The sequence below is a fragment of the Triticum urartu genome, chromosome 7 (genome assembly GCF_003073215.2).
Source record: "Triticum urartu cultivar G1812 chromosome 7, Tu2.1, whole genome shotgun sequence".
NCBI lineage: Eukaryota > Viridiplantae > Streptophyta > Magnoliopsida > Poales > Poaceae > Triticum > Triticum urartu.
Window position 1 is genome coordinate 9,400,141 of NC_053028.1, and position 7,286 is coordinate 9,407,426.

Sequence of the window (7,286 nt, forward strand, 5' to 3'; positions counted from 1 at the left end):
GTTCCCCACGCAGAAATAGAGCAACCGAGGCCCCGCCGCCACCATCCTTGGAGCCCCGGGCTTGCCCGCGGCGGCTGCCTCAGGCGGCAGCGAGGAGGTGGGATGAGGTGGGGAGGGGGCCGCGGCGGCGCGGCTAGGGTTCCCCCGCTGCCGCCGGGGGAGGCGACGTGGGGGTCGCGGGGGAGGCGATGTGGTTAGCTGATCTGATAAGCCTATTCTGGACGGTTTAGAAAGTTTTCAGTGTGCAAACTATCCGGACAGTAGTGCTAAACTGAACAAGAAATTTAACACCTCAAATGCTCTCCGGTTCTCTATTCAGTTACACCTAAACATGGTCGTCTTATACTCTAGAAACCTCTATCAAGTTGTTTGCTTGAACTTTATAATATAAAATAGTCAGCCAAAGTTTCAAGTTATAGAAATATGGAATGATATTATGGCCAAACAAACAAACAAACAATAATATATTAAGTGACACAAATTAATGTTAGGATTAAGTGCATCAGGGCGTAAATGCACCGTATAAACTATGAACAGGCCACCAAGCTACAAGCAGACTGGTGCAGAGAAAAATTAACAACCTGGTCTCTCGGCTTTAGAGAACAGGCGACAGAGACAAGCATGATCCACCCAATCAGCCTGATGCATGCATTGATTTTTGGTTATCTGTCATTCAGTAAACAAACAATGACAAGTACGTACCTTGCAAATCCGTATTCCATCTAGTTTTGTATCTTGATGTTCCCCCTTGAATCTACGGGGAAGACTAAAATGGCACAGCCTGAAGAAACACCAAAACATTTCCAAGAGCTGCTGCCCACCAAAGTAGTCGTTCACCACTTACTCTCACAATTTGCTCCCTCCCCAGCACGTCCAGAATTGTCCACAAGACTGATATGATAATACAAGCAAAATGTGGCCGCACCAGCACAGATATGATAGATCAGCCATGATAAATTAACTTAGTGTCTCGCATGACCAACAAAGGTTCCATCAGGCATTCAGCAGCAGGCACATTGTATCAAGTATGAAACTCAAGTACTGCAGTACATCAAATATCTCATTATGGGGGTGAATGGTAAAAGAGACCTCCAGTTATTACAAGGTACGTAAGATCACACAAGAGATAAAGATTACAGTCGGTACAAATTAAAAGTGCGGCAGACTCCAGGAGGGGGTAGCAAAACAAGACAGCACCAAGTGATGGAATAACGTGCAAATTAGACTACGGTTCTGGGAATTGTTCAGTCAATGGATGATAATAGCATGAAGGAGATAACCAACAGCACGATTACAAAAACCATCGTCAGTGACAGTGGCACCAGAGGGAAGGAGGTGGTGGAGTGCGACAGAGCAATGCGTGAAGCAATCAGCAAAGCAGGGGATCAACAACGTCCTGTGAAGCAGAAGACAGTTTGGGCTGTAGGATGAGCCAGCCTGAAGCACTCCACCTGATAAAAGGTTGCTGGAGGGCCTGCTATTAAGGAAAGTTTGTAATAAATTGAATATTTCAAAGATTATATTTCCTTAATGAAGTGCATATATATTACGAAAGACTATATCTCTGACAGTGCAAAGATGGCCGGCGGGAGCCAATTTACCTTTCCGTTTATTTGTAGCTGGGAATCCAGATCACACTCTAAATTCCTTCCAGCGGATATGCGCGATCTTTGGCCAACTTTCTCCATCAGGTGCTCGGCAGCTCTCCTTCAATAGATCACAACCCCATATACATATGTGCCGGAGGGAGGATGGCAGGTCTGGTAAAGATGATATGTTGGGGCAATCATAGATGTCAAGCTTCTTCAGATTGGAGAAGCACTTCATATTTGTTGGCAGGGAAGTCATCTGACAATCACAGAATCTCAGGGTCTTGACAGATGTGAAATTTGCAGATTCTTCAAATGAAATGAATGGTTCCTTGCATCCTTCAAGAGAGAGAAATGGTGGAACTGTGATACCTTCCGCTGAGAGCATGTTGTTGAGTATTACAGGGCTGCTAAGATAGAGTGAGTCCTGGACTTGAAACTGGGAGATATACTCGGCGTTGAGTTTCGGAACATCAATCAAATGTGCATGGTGAAGTTGCAGGGATGACAATCCTTCGAGCGTACATAAATCTGGCAAGTGATACAGTGAGAATGATTTAACAGAGGTGAGACCACCAACAGACAAGCAGGCAGTGCTTCTGCAATTGCATATGAAAATTTCATTCATGTGTAGCCAGTCAGTAAACAAGAAGTCAGCTGCAAGCACACAATCGCGTATACTGAGCTTCTCAAGGGTTAATGGCAAACATTCGGCTCCACGTGCCAACTCTAAGGAAAGGCAGGAGACCAATTGAACAGATGAAAGAGAGGTAGCAGCACGTAAGCCCCCTAGAGACCTGAGAGACCAGCAATAAATCATGGAGAAGCTGTCAAGTTTTGTCAAATGTTGGAGGACCTCTTCTGAAGGAAGTGTAGTTAAAGTCATAATCTCTTTCAAGACCAATCTTTCCAGTGAAGCCAGGCCATCAAGGCATACAGATAAAGCTCCATCTGTAATACTGCACGAAGAAAGATAAAGTGTACGAAGTCCTGATGGTGGAAGCAGCGGTAGCCCAATGCTCCTTTCATACATGAGTCTCATCCTCTGCTCATGACAGCGTATCCATGCCTTGATGATATCATCTTTTACCAATATTTCATCTTTCTCTCCTTCTAGAGCACTTTCAAGGTTTTGAACATTTGACGCATCAGCATGCATCAATATCATCAGCTGCTTCAGAAATGAATGTTCCGATGAGAGTATTCTCCTAATATTTGATCCTGAATCCATGTCCCAGATTAAACCAAATTGTGATGTCAAATAGTCTGTCCTCATCATGATTTTACTCTGATCATAATTTTCCACCTCACCGCTAGAAATAAATATAAGCAATGGGCATTTTTCTAATCGTAACATTTGAAGGCCTAGTGGAAGACAAGGTAATGCCTTCAGGTTTGGCATATTACGGAGGATTAGTGAAGAGCAATTGTCAAATAGATAACTATTGGATGGCAGGCTTTGTAATGCACTACAATTGAAAATGCTTAAAGATTCCAAATTCTCAAAATACGAACCATCAAGTAACCATCCTGGATATTTGGAAGATTTATAACCATCAATTGTAAGTCCCCCAAGTTGAGGTGGTGGTATCAGGCCTTCTAGAGTCTCCAAATGTAAACTATTATTTGCATTCATGTTATTCTCGCAACACCATACAAGTTTCAAGCTGCCAAGATGAATTTTTTGATGTAGCTTTGATTCTAAGGCTTCATTCTTCCCAGTGACATTCTCAAGATTTGTGACAGTTAAACAGCCATGAATCTCATTCATGTCCCTCAGCTGTTGCAGATCGCAACCCTTCTTCTTTTGCACAGAAAATACCTCAAGTTGTTGAAGCGAAGTTAGCTTGCCAATATTTGGAATTTGTGGCAGTGCTTTTTTGTGTAACGTGTATATTCCAGAATCATGCCGTTCAAGATGGCGTAATTTTCTTAAATTGTAGAGTTTCTCAGGCAAACTCTCAACTTTGTCATTGAACAGAAGTAACTGCAAGTGGTAAAGAGTACACAATGATCTTGGCAATTCAGAAATCAGCGTGCTCATGATGTTCAAATACCGAAGGTGCTTCAACTCACCGATAGATTCTGGCAACTTACTACTGCTATAAGATGACAAATATAGTACACGCAACTTCGTCAACCTCTGTAGTATCTCATTAAAAAGGTCACTTACATCATCTATTAGGGGGTCTATGCAGATAATAGTTCGTAAATGATGTAGCTTGCAGATATTTTCCTTGTGTTGCTTCATACTATCAACACAAACAGAAAGATGACGAACGGTGGATGGTATTTCTGTCACCTTATCATCTTCCAATCTGAAGAAGTCTTCTTTGGAGAATGATTCTGCCAGATCATGAAGGAGATCATGCATAACATAGTATTCCCCATAAAGTGGTTGAAAGAACGAAACAGAAACACCATCTCCTTGAAGCAATCCCTCCCAATATCTTCCACTCTCTTGCTTTGGTTGCATGAATCAACAAAGCCCTCTGCCATCCAAAGATGAACCAACTCATCAGATACATACTTGTGGCCTTTCCGAAACAAGCTGCAATATAGGAAGCACCTCTGCAGACATGGATCTAACTTCCCATAACTCCACGAGAGAGCTCTCATTGGCTCACTGAATTTGTCAATCTTTATAGTTAGAGCATCCTTCCAGGTGGCAATACATATTTTCCCTTTCAACTGGGAACCCACAACTTTTGCCGCCAAAGGAGATTTGCCAAGCCTTCTACTAATCTTCTCTGCAAAATCTTCCAGCCTTTTACGCAACTGCAGATTTCTAATTTCTGGTCCAGCGAATGCATGGTGTTTGAAGAGTGCCAACAACTCAGCATCTTCCATGTTTTCCAGAGGACACACTTCTTCAGAGCAAAGAGCAGCTGGAAATGTATCTCGTCGAGAAGTTACCAAAACTTTGCTTCCTGCCTCTGTGGAGACTAGAGGCGCTAATAGTTGGTCCCATTCCCTCTCACTGCCAGGTTCAAACCAAACATCATCCAACACAAGCAGGAATTTCTTTGATTCTTGCAGTATGTCTGACAGCTTGCGATGCAGAGTATCAAGGTTATCAATGCGTGGGCATTCCCCCTGAGAGGCTGACTCGATGATCTCCCGTGTATGACGGTGGACATCAAGTTTGCGTGAGATGCTTACCCACATTCTCACATCAAAACATTTTTTTACCCTCTCGTCATTGTAAACCAGTTGTGCCAATGTGGACTTTCCCATGCCTCCAGCGCCAACAATGGCCAAACCCGAGTACATAACTGTACTAGACTCAGTAGTAGCAGTTGTCTTGGTAAGACGATCTATTATTTGATTGCGGTCCTTGTCACGACCAATCACAGTCGGAGGTGGTATTGATGTGGTCTCAGGCACAACAGCTGATAGTATTGTGGGGCTCTCTGCATTATAACCAGCAGGTAAGCAGAGCAGTTCACGGAATTCCTTGGCTTTCGCCAGTGTAGCCTTCAGTTCATTCAATTGGCAAATTAGCTTTCTGTTCTCAGAGCTGAGATTGGACAGCCTACTGGATGCAGCACGCAGAGGCTTCATAAAAGTGCCGCTGATGGAGGAGGCATTGGCCGGCAAGGAATCCTTCCCCTTTGCTTTGCGCTTGAGGAGGTTGTACTCATGCTCGTCGAGCAAGTCTTCAGCCAGGGTAAATGCTTCTTTGAGTTCCCGAAGCCATTTGTCCAACTTGGGCCTGTGGTTTCCCTTGTCTGCTGCTTCGATCACCAGCTCGAACTGCGGCATGATAGTGATCTCCAGTTCATGGAGCTCACGCGCCATGTCCACTCCAAGGTACGTCGAAGCATTAGCATGGAGCTTCTTCAAGACTGGCAATGCAGCCAATCTTAAGCCAGCTATAGCTAAGGCCACTTCCGTCATTGAATTGTAGGACTGTTCCTCTTCTGGTGAGAGCACTAGTCTGAAAGAGAGTTTAAGGGGCTGTTTATAAAGGAAAATAAGAGAACAGATTTGATCCATAAAGATACATAATAATGGAACACCTAGTATAAAGATACATGAAGATACAATGGGAAAATAGGAGCAAAAGCTATAAAGACAAATTTCTGCTCTTTTCCTTGATTTTTCTTGGTGTCGACTGTGGAATGACCTGAATAAATCGAAAGGCGAGCACTGGAATTGTTGGACGTGTGATGGGTGAAAAGCATGTTTGAGTGGGAAATGAGGAGATAAATTAGTCAACTGCAATGGAGATAGGGAAACCTACCAGCAGATCCGTAGAAAACGGAAAAAACTAAGAATACTACTTTGAGCATGGAGAATTACCTGAATAAACGATAGACGAGTAATGAAAGTGCTTCTACATCCGAGGTAGAAACAACCAGTGACTATAACAATGGATAAAAAACCTGTAGGAGTGGAAAATCACGAGATAAATTAGCCGGTTGCAACAACAGAGAAAATAAAAGAATCCTGCATCCAGATTTGTAGAGGAAAACCAGAGGAGCATAGTTGTGAGCTTACATGGATGAAGGAGTGAGAAACAACTTTGTAGGAGCGGTGAGGCAAGGTTGCAGGAGAGGCAGATAGTAGGAGCTAATAATGAGAGGAGGCTGAAATCCCCAAACAGCAGGTCAAACAAGGCAATAGCAGATCTGATCCAGCTACTTGCATTTTTTTAGTTTAGCTGACAGGCCTTGCTAATAAACTAACCAGTAACCTATGCGGACAGACACAGATCACTGATCGATAATTAAAGTACATAAAGTAGGCTAGACGCATGACATCACACTATAGAGGACTCCCAAAATGCAACACTACTGTGTGACTAAATACAAACAACCAGTTTGTAAGCCCTGAAGCATCACGAATTAGAGTCATGTTCTTCTCCTTACCATGGTGGTGGTTTGGTGTACATGGTGGTAGCCTATCAAAAAAGAATCTCTCCATCACCATGGCTGGCCCTCCCAGATCTGAAAGTTATGTCCAAGAATAAACTTTGACCCCATATATGTTCAACCTGGAGAGTTGAAACAACCCATCGGAAAAAAGAGACCGCGTGCCCCCCGCGTCGCCCTCCCCGAGCGAGGCGACCGGGGCGGTTCCCCACCCCCCCCCCCCCCCCCGGGCCCCCCCCCCCCTCCCCCCCCCCCGCTGCCGCCAACGGGCCCGGCCGGGCGTTGCCCGCGCGGCGCCCCGCAGTCCGGCGGTGGCGGCCCTCCTTCTTCCCCCGTCGCTGGACCCCGGCTCGGGCGAGCGGTCCTGGCGGCGGAGCCCTTCAGCCGGCGGCGTTCCGGCGTGGATCTGGACGGTGGCGGTGCGGAGGCGTTGCCCCTTGGCAGCGGTGACGGCCCATGGCTTGCGGCGGCCGGCGGCGGCCGGTGGCGGCTGGCTGGCCCAGATCTAGGCCCTACGGGCCCGATCTGGGTCGGGGCGGGCCTGCTGGGTGGCCGCAATGGGCTGTTCTCCGGTGGTTCCGGAGAGCTCCTCGCGACAGGGACGGCGGCTGCTGTGCCGCGACTGCTGCAGCACGGCGGCGGAGCTTCACAGGCCCACGCTGGGCCTGGCCGGACAGGGGGTCTGGTGTGCCTCTGCTGCTATGCCCGGTCTGCTACCGCCTAAGCCGGTGGAGGTTGTTCCCTCCCTCGTGGCTGGGGTGCTGCCGGTCCTTGTCTTCGGGTGTCTCGTTTGGATCCGGCCGGCCTCGCTTCGTTGGCC

The 7,286-nt window shown here is 46.4% G+C and overlaps 1 pseudogene; it reads right to left on the reverse strand.

Moving 5' to 3' along the window:
- Positions 1-1,028: 1,028 nt before the first annotated feature.
- On the reverse strand, positions 1,029-6,220 carry LOC125524604 (annotated as a pseudogene).
- Positions 6,221-7,286: the final 1,066 nt, after the last annotated feature.